Source organism: Hydra vulgaris, chromosome 12, assembly GCF_038396675.1.
Source record: "Hydra vulgaris chromosome 12, alternate assembly HydraT2T_AEP".
Lineage (NCBI taxonomy): Eukaryota > Metazoa > Cnidaria > Hydrozoa > Anthoathecata > Hydridae > Hydra > Hydra vulgaris.
In genome coordinates, this window is record NC_088931.1 from 67,153,081 (window position 1) to 67,164,947 (window position 11,867).

At 28.9% G+C, this 11,867-nt stretch overlaps 1 protein-coding gene across 4 annotated transcripts in view; it reads right to left on the reverse strand.

The window, feature by feature from the left end:
- LOC101236754 (uncharacterized) overlaps nucleotides 1-4,007 on the reverse strand; it is a 71,927-nt gene extending 67,920 nt beyond the window's left edge. Inside the window, exon 1 of one of the 4 annotated variants that reach the window (XM_065814204.1) lies at nucleotides 3,677-4,007. The gene's annotated coding sequence lies outside the window, so the exon portion shown is untranslated. Of the gene's footprint in view, nucleotides 1-3,404; nucleotides 3,622-3,676 lie in introns of those variants that run through there. The other 3 variants (XM_065814208.1, XM_065814206.1, XM_065814209.1) reach the window with 3 other exon arrangements.
- Nucleotides 4,008-11,867: the final 7,860 nt, after the last annotated feature.

Sequence of the window (11,867 nt, forward strand, 5' to 3'; positions counted from 1 at the left end):
TAAAATATTTATAAAGGTGTGGTAAATAAAATAAACCAATTCATCTGTAAATCAATATAATTTGAATCTTTTATTGAACAAGACAAAAATAAAATTGCAAAAAACATAAACATAACTTATTGTTTTAAATATCAAATGTGAGAGAACCATTATAAGAAATGTGATCTTAATAAACAGACACAACTCAAAGTGTCAATAACAAGCAGCTGAAATATATAACAAGCAGCTGAAAAAGCTTGGTTTTAACGCTTCTTGGCGATATTGTCATCAAGTAATTTTATGTTGTGAGACTGGTTTTATATTCCATTACTTTTATAGGCAGAAATTGTGAAACTTTATTTTGATTCAATATCAATTAGAGCTTTATCAATGTAAGACTTTAGTTTATGAAATCGTTCCACCATATTGAACTTTATGTTCCGCATCAACTGACAATCAAGAATCAATTTTAACATTTTCTATTGTTCATGTTTGATATACTTTGTAAATATTTATCTTTTTTAACAGAAGAGTTTTTAAAGATCTTCACAAATTTTTTTCTTTGGAATAAAATCTTAGCAATTGCTAATTAATTCAGCAAATGGTTGATCCAAAATTATAGTGAAACTGCTGTCTTTATGTATAACTTCAATACCATCAGCGGTATCTTGTTCATTTTCTTTACAACTTCCATACGTAGTTAACAGTTCTTTATCTTCTCCAAAATTTTTCTTGTACAAGATAAAAAAAACCCGCAAGTTGTATTCCATATTGTATTGGGCATAACATAATTTTTTGATAGGAAGGCATCAATCTACCAACTTTGACCATTATACTTGCTCTATCAGTGGTTGGCGATAGTTACTTTTAGGCAGTCAATATCAAAACTATTTAGCCTTTCTGCCACTAACTCTATGCAATACTTAGCGTTCCACGATCAACGGATTCGAATCAATCTTAGAATAATGTGTTTTGTTTTTATATGCATGTTCATATTTTAGAATCTTTGATTATTTTGTCTTTTTTGTTTAAATGAGTTGCGTAATTTAAATTCCTCAAATAGAGCGAATAACGCATTAGTTAATTCGGGAAATCGAACGCAGTGAAACAACGCGGGATTGCAGGAGCCAACTTTGCGGGATTGCAATCCTTAGTTACAATGCCCTGCATCATATTTAAAAAACTTTCTTCTTATTATATTTAAAACTTAGAAACTCAGTACAAACAGTAGTTCAAAAAGAATTAAATGTTTTAATAATTTTACTTTGTGAGTTTGTGGCTACATAGATACATCGTTTAAAGTAAAACTAAAGAACGAAAAATGAAGTTACTGATCAACGAAATTAATTTTAACTTTTCTTTTCTTTAAATTACTTGCATAACTTTTTTTATCTCTGTTATTGTAGAAAATTTGTGTGCTTGTTGCTTGTTGATCTGATGTTTCTCACAAATATTTCTAACATAGAAAAAATTTCTTGCCTTTGTGAACGAAATGTAACTTCACAACTGTAACATATATTTTTTGAGCAACTTAAAATCACTGAGTTCTTCTAAGTCATTCTAAGTGATTCTAAACAGAGGTAATTTAACAGGGGATGGGGGAATTGGTATCCCCCTCTCCCTTCTAAGAAAGTGATTTTCAAGTTGTAGTCGGTTCAGTCGGTACATTTTAAGGTTCACCCTAATTTTATTTGTAAAATCGCTTCTGATTCTAAGTGAGTCTTAGAATCACAAAGCATTTCATTACACAGAATGTTGCTGTTAATAGATGTTACAAAAGATTTAATTTTTTTACAAAATATTCTTTCACATTGGATAAAGATATTTTCAGTATACATGTTAGTGTTTTTCTCTATTATTAGTATTAACATGTACTTAAGCATCATTTGAATTAACTTTATAATGTTATAAATACTTCCATGTTTTTTATATAGCTAATCAAATTCAGAAAATTTGAATTTTGAGTAAGGATATTGAGCATAGCATAACATATTATGCAAAATATAAATTTATACTTAATTTTTTATCAGAAAAAGTACTGCATGATGACTTTTCAATTTTATATGTAACTATTTTAAAAAGGTCTTGAAGAATGTCATAAGGAAAATTCAGACAAAAAACTGGTCAGTAAAACATCTTCAAAACTTGATGGGAATAAATTTTCATAAAGATGATCATAAAATTGAAAATAAATTTTTTCTGCATTGTTGTTGAATTTAAATAAAAACCTAAAATTTTTCCAAAAGATATATAGAATCTTCAGAACTAAAATAAACTATGCAAAGTTCTAATTTAAAAAAGATATTTTGGCGGTATCTTGCCAGAATACTTTGCTTTTTTTTAAGAGTTAAGATACCACTTTAAAAAGTATGAGTTACACTGGCAAAAAGCTGTACAGCAATCAATGTAAGCATTCTTTTGAAGAGGTGCCACAGTATATACAATGATTGCATTTGTACGGCCTTTTGTAAACTAACGTAATCTTTCATGTGAAATAAATAGTTTTCAATTATGGATAACAACAAGTAATTCAAATTTAGTTTGAAAAAATGTTTTGAAAAGTAGAAACATTGACAGGGGGACTAAAGCTGCAGAGACCAAAATAAACATTGGATGTACAATGAGAAACCAAAAAGACATCTTTCACTGGTTGCTTAATACTACATTATTTACCGTCAAGCAGATCTCGTATTTTGTAGCCACAAAAAGATAAGTCATTGTTAAGAAAAAGGAAGCGTGCATAAATATCACTAAAAACAAAAACCTAATTTAAAAAGAGGATGGCAGGAGAGCAAGCAAGGGATGATGAAAATAAATAAGAAAACAACAAAAAAAGAACAGAAGATCAACAAACCATGCTTGAATTTTGGTGAACACTAGGCATCACCTTAAGCACAAGCTTTCATTTTAAACTCCAAACCTGATGTAGAATAATCAAGTAAGTATTCAATTCAAAAGCCTCACTTTCGCTACTGATGAAAAGTTACTGATGTCCATTTTAAAATCAATCACTATTAGAAGAGGAGTTTTTAATGAATGTACAAAAGCTGAAAAAAGCAAGAATTGATATAGAAAAATTCAAACATAGATCAGTATTAAACGGTTTGAAATTCATTGCTAAATGTGACTTCCTAAAACTTCTACCAATTCTCCGACTAAAACTAAAAATATTTTTGAATGAATCAAAACTTAGCAGCTCTGAAGGAAAAGAAAGAAAATCTCCGAGTTAAACGTGTGAAAGCAATTTTCTAAATAAAATGTAGATTTTTGAAACGATAATTACTATATAAACTATATAACCCAATATAAAAATCAATCTATTGTTACTGTAAATTATATATATATACATATACATATATATATATTGCATTTTACGTAAGTATTTTTTTTAAAAGTTAAAAGTCTATAAAACCCTTATAACTTACCGTTAAACAAATCAAATAAAATAAATCTGAAACTTTGAAACTTTTGAAAACATTTATTAGCAAATTTTCTTTAAACTTGAATATAAAATATAATAGTAAAAAACAAGCCACAAAAGCTAAATGATTCCCTGCAATTGCTTATAAACTTGTTAAATCCTTTTTCTTTTTACTTATTAGTTAAACTTTATTATTTATTGTATAACGTAATTATCCGATTGACAAAAAGTAACAAAAAGTATTAATAAACAAATCTTTCTTTTTAAATTACTCACTGTGATTGTAGGAATCAATAAGTTAACAGTCGAAAATAATTTTTATAGTCAATTACTAACCATCTTGAACCTTTTGAAAAATCTATTAGTCATTCTAATTGTATTGATCTTGTGAAACTGTATGTTACATTAGTCATTAAACAAAATTACTTTAGCATTTCAAATAAACCTTTAATACTTTTTTAAATGTAAATGTATTTAAGTCTTCAAAAAAAGCAAGTGATGTTGAGCGATTTGTTGACGTCACAGATTTTATAGTTAACTTTAAAACCACATATAATGATATATAAAAAATCTTTTAAGACCGTGTTTGAAAACGAATAATAAAAAATAATTTATTTATTATTGTTAAATAATAAGTTATTATTAAAATATTTTTAACCTTATTAACTTATTAAAGCTTTTACTATGTCGTTTTTTGATTAACTTTTATAATTAATTACAATAATTATTAATTTAAATTTTTTTGCTTATTTTTTTTGGAGAATGTTTGCAATGTAAGGATTTGAAAGAGTTCGGACTAGTAAAAATAAGATTTTCAATTAATTTTTTTATTTTTATAGTTATGTTAGCAAAAAACTTTATTACACAGTATACAATTACGTCAATACAGTCAGTGATGTATTTATGCAACTGTTTATTATTTTTAAAAGAAAAATATCTTTGCACTGCAATGACGCCAATCATAATTGGCGCCAATTGTAAAAAAAAATAGGTTTAGAGGAACAACAACTTGTGCACAACAAAAGTTCTAAAAAAACAAAACACTCCAGGTAGGAGAACCTGGGGTAAATTGTTTCTGTTTTTACTCTTTGTGCTCTGTAGCCCTTTCGACACATTTTTTTGCAAATATTTAAGTGTAGTCTTGAACAAGGCCGGCGCGAATGGGGGGTTTTGGGGTGACCCTCCCTTCCCCCCCCCCCCCACCTCATCAATGAATTCTTCGTTAATTTATTTGGCAAAGTTTACCCTTTTAGACAAGTCAGTCAGCAAATGTAGACCTTTTAGACAAGTCAGTCGGTAAATTTAGACAGTGAGTTGGTAAATGTAGAAAAAGAGTCGGCAAATTTCAAAAAACGAAGACCTTTTTTTATTATTATTTTTTTTGTCAGCAAAAATAAAATTGTAATGACAGCCCCCACGTTGTCCTACTCGAGTTGGCCCTGCTCTTGAAGAATATAAGTTTTAATAGGGCCCAACAAAAGCCTTAAAAAGAAAAAACATACCCCAGGGTAAGTTAAGGCAAACTACAGATGTGATTATTTGTGCATTATTGAGTGCATAGTTTATAGAAATTTGTCTTTGGCAATATAAAAAAACTCATTAGTTTTTTTCATTAATTTTCGAAACTTTTTTTTAAAAACTAAGCAAAATTTTTTTTTTTTTTAGTCATTAATATGCATAATAGCTCCGTAAAATATATACCAACTGACATCAAACTACTTTTTTCAATAACACAGTCAAGAAATTTTGAAAAACGATAATAATTGACGAAAAAAAACTGATAGAAATAAGTAAATCATTTGTGACTGGAATCAATTTTTTTTCATAAGAACTAATAACTTATTTGTAGAGTAAAAAAAAGATGTTTTAATAGTTAATTTTTAGTCCAAAAAACATTTAAATTGTAATAACTTTTTTTTCGAAAAAATCTGCATGCGCGAGTCCATACCTATTACAGTAAAAAATGAAATGGCCAATTAGGTTTTATGCGAACTTTAATATTTTCTAATAAAAGGCTCTGAATTTAAACCCAGTTTGTTAACTTACTTTTACTGCAAACTAGCCATGGTGTCTCCTACCGATTTTTTAATTCTTGATTGTGATTATATTTACGCCAGATACAAAGTTGGTCAGACTTGTATTATCAAGTCTGAGCAACTTAACAGCGCATTTTATTTATTACATTTTAGTCATGTATTATAGAGTTGTATGATAGAGGTCGTCCATCAATTACGTCACGCTCTACGGGGGAACGGGGATTAATGATTTTGTGACGACTCAAACAAAACTTGGTACTAAAATGTTACAATTTTGTGACATTGAGGGGGGGGGGAGGAGGTCAAAAACGGTCAAAACCTGCGTGACGTATTTTATGGACAATCCCATAGATAAAAACATTTGCTTAATTGTAGAGTAATTGTGCATTAATTGAAGAGAATGTACTTTAAAAGGTTTTGTTCTCCAGAGCGTTTGATACTATTGAATAGAATGCATTGAAAAACAAACCAAATAAAAAGAGTTGCAAAATGGCATAAGTACTCTGAGGATAAACATGCTCGCCTGTTTCTCTGGCTTCAAAAATCCTAAACGTTTTTTATCCTTACAATTTTTTTTTTTTTTTTGCTGTATCGAAAGTTTTTTTACTTTTTAAATTTTAACAGAAAAAAAAAGTAGATTTAGTAGTAAAAAAATAATTATAATAAGGTTCATGTGGGCTTCAAAAAAACGTTAAGAAAATTTTGTGTCAATTAAATGGGCGGAGACATTAATTCGTTCATCGCAAAATTAGCAATTAAAGACACAGAAAGCTTAAAGATTTCACAATATTTAATAGATAGTACATAGAATTTAATACATATTAAATGCAAGCCTTATTTATTTTTTCATTATTTTATTATTAATTATACTAATTTTTATTTTTAAACGATATCTTTTTAATTTACGTCAATATAGAGCAAGTTCAGTAAATGCGGTTTTATTTAGCGGTTCACGGTGATAAGGTAATCCGATCTTTTTCTTTTCTTTCATCATTTCCTTTCATCGTTTTCTTTCTATTTTAATAAATAATACTTTTGTTAATATTTAAACTTTTATTTAGTCATTTATAACTCTTACATTTATATGCAATAGTAAAAGCGGTAAGTTCGTCCACGGATATACCTGTTGTAAAAGTTTTATTAGGAATGTAGCAGAGGTGTGTCAGAGGTGTAACAAAAGTTTTAAATTTACTTTATTGAAATCAAATTACTGTATAAAATGCTACGGAGTTAGGAGTCGTGGCTCCGTAGCAAAATGCTACGGAGCCACGACTCCGGCTTCGATATCTTCGATAAGTTTTGATTGATTTTCTCAAGTTCTGATCATTTAAATTGGAAGTTGTAACGAAGATCAAATGTGAAAAGACACATTTTTTTTTTAATTTTTTATCGAAAAAATGTATTTCATAATTTATGCAATTTCAAAATACTTTAAACATTTTCGTCAAATATCAAAAAAGTTGAGAAATTCAATTAGCAGTTTTCAGCATCAACCCAATCAGTTTCAAAAAACAAATTTTTTTTCAGTTTACACTAAATAAATAAAGTTTGATCAACTCATAAATATCAATTATGTTGCCTATATAATATTATTAAGGCAAATATTTTTATCTTTTATCATTAAAATTGGTCGTTATACTTATGTACTTTTTATTTTACTCTTTATTATTCCAGTTGTGACTTTATTGATATTATTTATTACTCCAGTTGTGACTTTTTGAATGTCTATGAAAATCAAACCGATAGTTACCGATAGTTATTTGATCAAATAGTTTAGGTTGAAGGAAAACAAAAGAATTTGCTAAACTTGTTTTTTAAGAAATCGATATTACCATTGTATGACTCGTTTTTATACGTATGTTAAAAAATAATGCATTCCCACTGTCGCATGTTTTCGGTAAAATTCAAGCTTTAAAGCCTTAAGTTCTCATGCTTAAAGCAAAACCGTCAAAAAGAAAAAAACGCTCAAGTTCTATTAAATTTTGATTTGGTTGTGACATAACCTATTGTAGTAAATCATGTTAAAAAAAGTATGAAAAAAAAGTTAGTATGAAAGAAACTTTTTCGTTACATACAAAATCACTGAAGGTTACAGACAAAATGAAGGTGAAGTGAAACTTTGCCAAATTGTTGCATAAGCAATTTGAAAAAAACTGTGAGAATTACAGAAGTTACACCTTACGTTAAATAATGTATTTTGATTGATTTCAAGATTTCAGGAAAAAATATCCAATATTGGGGTGACAGTTGTCAAGTTTGCCCAAAACTCTAAAAAGAAATGGAACATCTTAGCCGATTTAACCAAGTTTTGTACTCGAAAAAATGTCTTCGAAATTTCTGCGTCCTGCAAAATACAGAGATATGTCTCACTTTGTGTTTCATCAAGTTTTAAGGACTATTCACTATTCAGCTATTCTCAAATATGGATATACTAATCAACTAACTCTTGAACGTAGATATGTTTTGAAACTCAATGTATACTCTAGGGAATGGTGACAATACCAATTTTGTTAATAAAATTAGTAGTGGTATCCGTATCAACTTTTTTTAGTATTAACTTGAAATTTATTTTGTTGCTCTAATAACTGTTGTAATAAAACTTTAGTAATAGTTTTTATATCGTAAATGAAGGTTTGGTCCAACTGTATGTGCATCTTGGTTAGTGTTGAATGTTGCCAGTGCACTTTAGGTACACAAACACATTTTTTTTTAAAATTTAACAGTATATTATTTATTATACCCCTAACAGAGGTATACTTTTAGGTGCTTTATACACGGGAAAAGACGTTTATAAATTTTTGGAGATTTTCCCCACTCACCCTAAGCTTAGTAAGACCCTTCCCCCGTTTATTAATTTTTACTTGGAGTCAACAAAAAAATAACATTTCGAAATAAAAAAAAAATTGAAATATCAGTCACTAATAAAATTAAAAAAATTAAGTGTAATCAGGCTTTAAAAGCTGTTGAACTTTAATAAATCTTGCAAATTTCGGTTTGTCAAAATTTAGATTCACGTTTATTTTCCACCATAGTATAAAACTTATATATGCATATTAAATCTATTAGGAAATTATGATAAAACAGCTGTTAAAAAATGCGCATTTGGCCGCAAGCCACACTGGACTTAAATTATTTTATTCGTGTTCTGTAAAATATTCTTACCTACCTATTTATAAAAACCTCTACCCCCTCCCCCATCCTTTATTAGATCTGGACTAAAATTCCAAACCCCTTTAATTCCCACCCCCTCGTATTAAGCACGCGAGAGTAAAAGCGACATAAAACTCAATTTTCTCCACATGCACCCTCATAGGGATAAAAGGAAAACAAAAGATTAATCATTATGATTGCATAAAATTAAAGATTAGTTATAACCATTTTTCAGGGCTAAGTATGACCGTGCACTAAAAAATGCAACCATAAAACTATATTCTCAGTCAGTTGTACCCAAAAAATTCGAAAAAACGGGGCGAAAGTTAATGAGAATATTACCGTAGTTTTCTTAACAAATAGATATATAATCAGCGCATTTTCTTATTATTCTTGTAATTCGGTTTTATTTAACTCCTTCTGTTATATTCAGTGACAACTTCTTCAAGAAATTTTAAAATGGTCAAACAAATTTTCTAATAACTTTAATGTTGCAAAGTTTTATTTGTTCATTTTAATTCATTAGTTGTTTATGAATATTCATGTAATAGATAGTTTTTACTTGACGGTTCATAAAAGTTTTCATCCATCCGACTCTCATGAGATGAGACTCTCGTTTTAGAGAAATTCTCTAACTTTTGTAAGCAACCTTTTAAATTTAAGATGAGCACTAATGCTTATCTTAAGGTTACCAAGTTGCTTGCGAAAGTCAGGCTATCTATTTACCTGGTTTTTGGTGAAATGCTGATATTTATACATCTATGCATACACATTTACACACACTCACACACAAATATATATTTTTAACTACCGGTTTTTGCATTTCATCTGGTGGTTTTTGCATGAATCTAGGGGGTTTTTTCATTTATTCTGGCGGTTTTTTGCATTTAATCTGGCAATTTTTTGCATTTAATTAGGCGGTTTTTCTTTTTCATGATAAACAGTTTTGCTTTTAATGCATTATTTAATTTAACTTCCTTATATACAATTTAAGCCCTTTTTTTTTTAATTTTTTAAAACTCTGAAATAAATAACGCACGAAGACAATGCTCAGAAATTAATGTTGAAGTAAGAAATTTGATCATTACTCTTGTTATTAACGAAGAGTAAAGTATAAAAGAAGTATCGGAACTCGTGCATAGAAGTGAGACTTATAACCATCGATATATATCAACAGGTAATAACAATCCTGGTATTAGAAGTAGTTTTCGATAGTCAGGATGTACCGAGGAAATAAGAAATAAACTACATGAGTTAATTGGAGATAACAGAAACCATAATCTACAGAAGATAAAGGTAGAATTGGTAATTGATGTCAATGTCTCTACATTATGACCATGGTTAAAAAAATTGAGTTCTACATATAAAATTTTTAAAACCCATTAGTAAAAGACGCAATACTAAAGAAGTAAAAGGTGAGAAAAACATATGTTTCATGGTAATTAAACTTTACAGAAGTATCATTTATATTGATGAAATTCCGTTAAATCTTCATATGATAAGAAAAACACGGATACAGTCTCCGAGGAACGACCCCAAATCAACGTGTTTTGTTATCAAGAGGCCGTAACACAACTATGATAGTAGCATTAAATTGTTTAAACATACTCCACAGTGAAGCCATAATTGGCGTAGGAGTGTCAGCAGATATCTTTAAAGGATTCTTAAGAATTAGATTTTGTGTGACCACTTTTATTGCTATTTAATTAGATTTAGAAGTATTTTGGGGGAGGAAAAAGAGTTTACCTTGGTGATGGACGACATTATCATTATCAGATTTTTAAAATAGTTATCCCTATGATATTCGTTTTTTACCCCGATACTCACCTTTTCTAAATCCTTGTGAAGAGACATTCTCGAAAATTAAGAATGTTACAAAAGGACAAATAGCTCCAATCGAGCGATTGATTATTATTACTGTTATTATTATTACTCAATGCTATTGGTTTATACTATTTGTTACACATCGAAATTTATTTTAGATATAAAATATTTTTTATTACAAATTATTTAAGCAATTCATAACATGCATTATGAAATTGATATAAATTTTAAAAGATTAGTGCAAAAAACCACCAGATTTAATGCAAAAACCGGTATTGCTTTAGGTTCCCCAAGAAGACCTCACGGTCTTGTCACAGAGCACCGCATCTGAGCATTTGACTAAGAAGTTTACGCCTCTTTTATTACCATTGAATTTTTTTTTGATTTTAAAATATTGAGTAATTTTTTTTCTTCAAAATCAGTGAAATCTATATATAGATTACTAAAATTTCGATCACTTATGGATTACGCAACAACGCGTCAGTGAAAAATAAAATCTATATATAAAATACTATAACTTCCATCACTTATGGATTAGGCATCAACGCGTCATTAAAAAGAAAACCAATTGCAAAAAAAAAAAAAAAAATTGAATTGCACTGCCTCTGATTATCTGGTCTGTGTTTTTAACGTTTTTTTTTAAAACTACCATTTTTTTTTTAAAATTAACCAATCAATAAGTTTCTAAACATTCATTCATCGAACCTTATACCTCCCGATTTTGAAGACACCGCTTCAACCACTGCGCCAAGCCTGATCAAATTTGGCTCGTATTCAAATCAACAACAAAATATACAAAACACATACCGGAAAGGCGTAGTAATTAAATTGAAAATACAGTAGATTGAATAATCAGTAGGTCAAAAATACAGTAGGTCAACGATTTAGTAGGTTGGAAAATTAGCAGTTCATGTTTTAATTAGGCATAAGTATAAAAATCAAAAATTGTCGGTTAAAAATCGAAAACGTCATCACTGCGATTTATGAAATTTCAAATATAGGTTGAGCTATTTCAAAATTAGGTTGAGGCCACCATATTGTGATGTGTTATTGGAAAGTTAAATTTGTAATATTGCGACGCGTTGATTGGAATGTACATTCCAATCAACGCGTCGCAATATTATCTATTTGGTTTTATTACTTTTTACCTTCTTCTTTTTTTATTTTTACCTTTTACGTTTTGTATACTTGTTCCTCAAACACACTTACTCTTGGTTCGTAGTTGCAGGTTGTGATGCTTTAGATGGATTTGAATCTGTTTTCTGCGGAACTTGGTATTTGCTCTTCGTATAGCAACTCGTTATAAAATGTGTTCATTTTACCAGTTAATCTAACCTTATAAATGAGATCCTTTTATAACGTGAACTTTTTTGTTGGACGAGCAATAGACTCCGTAAAAGTTAATACAACGAGAAACATCGATCTAGTGAAACATGCAAAATGCTATAGTTAGCTCG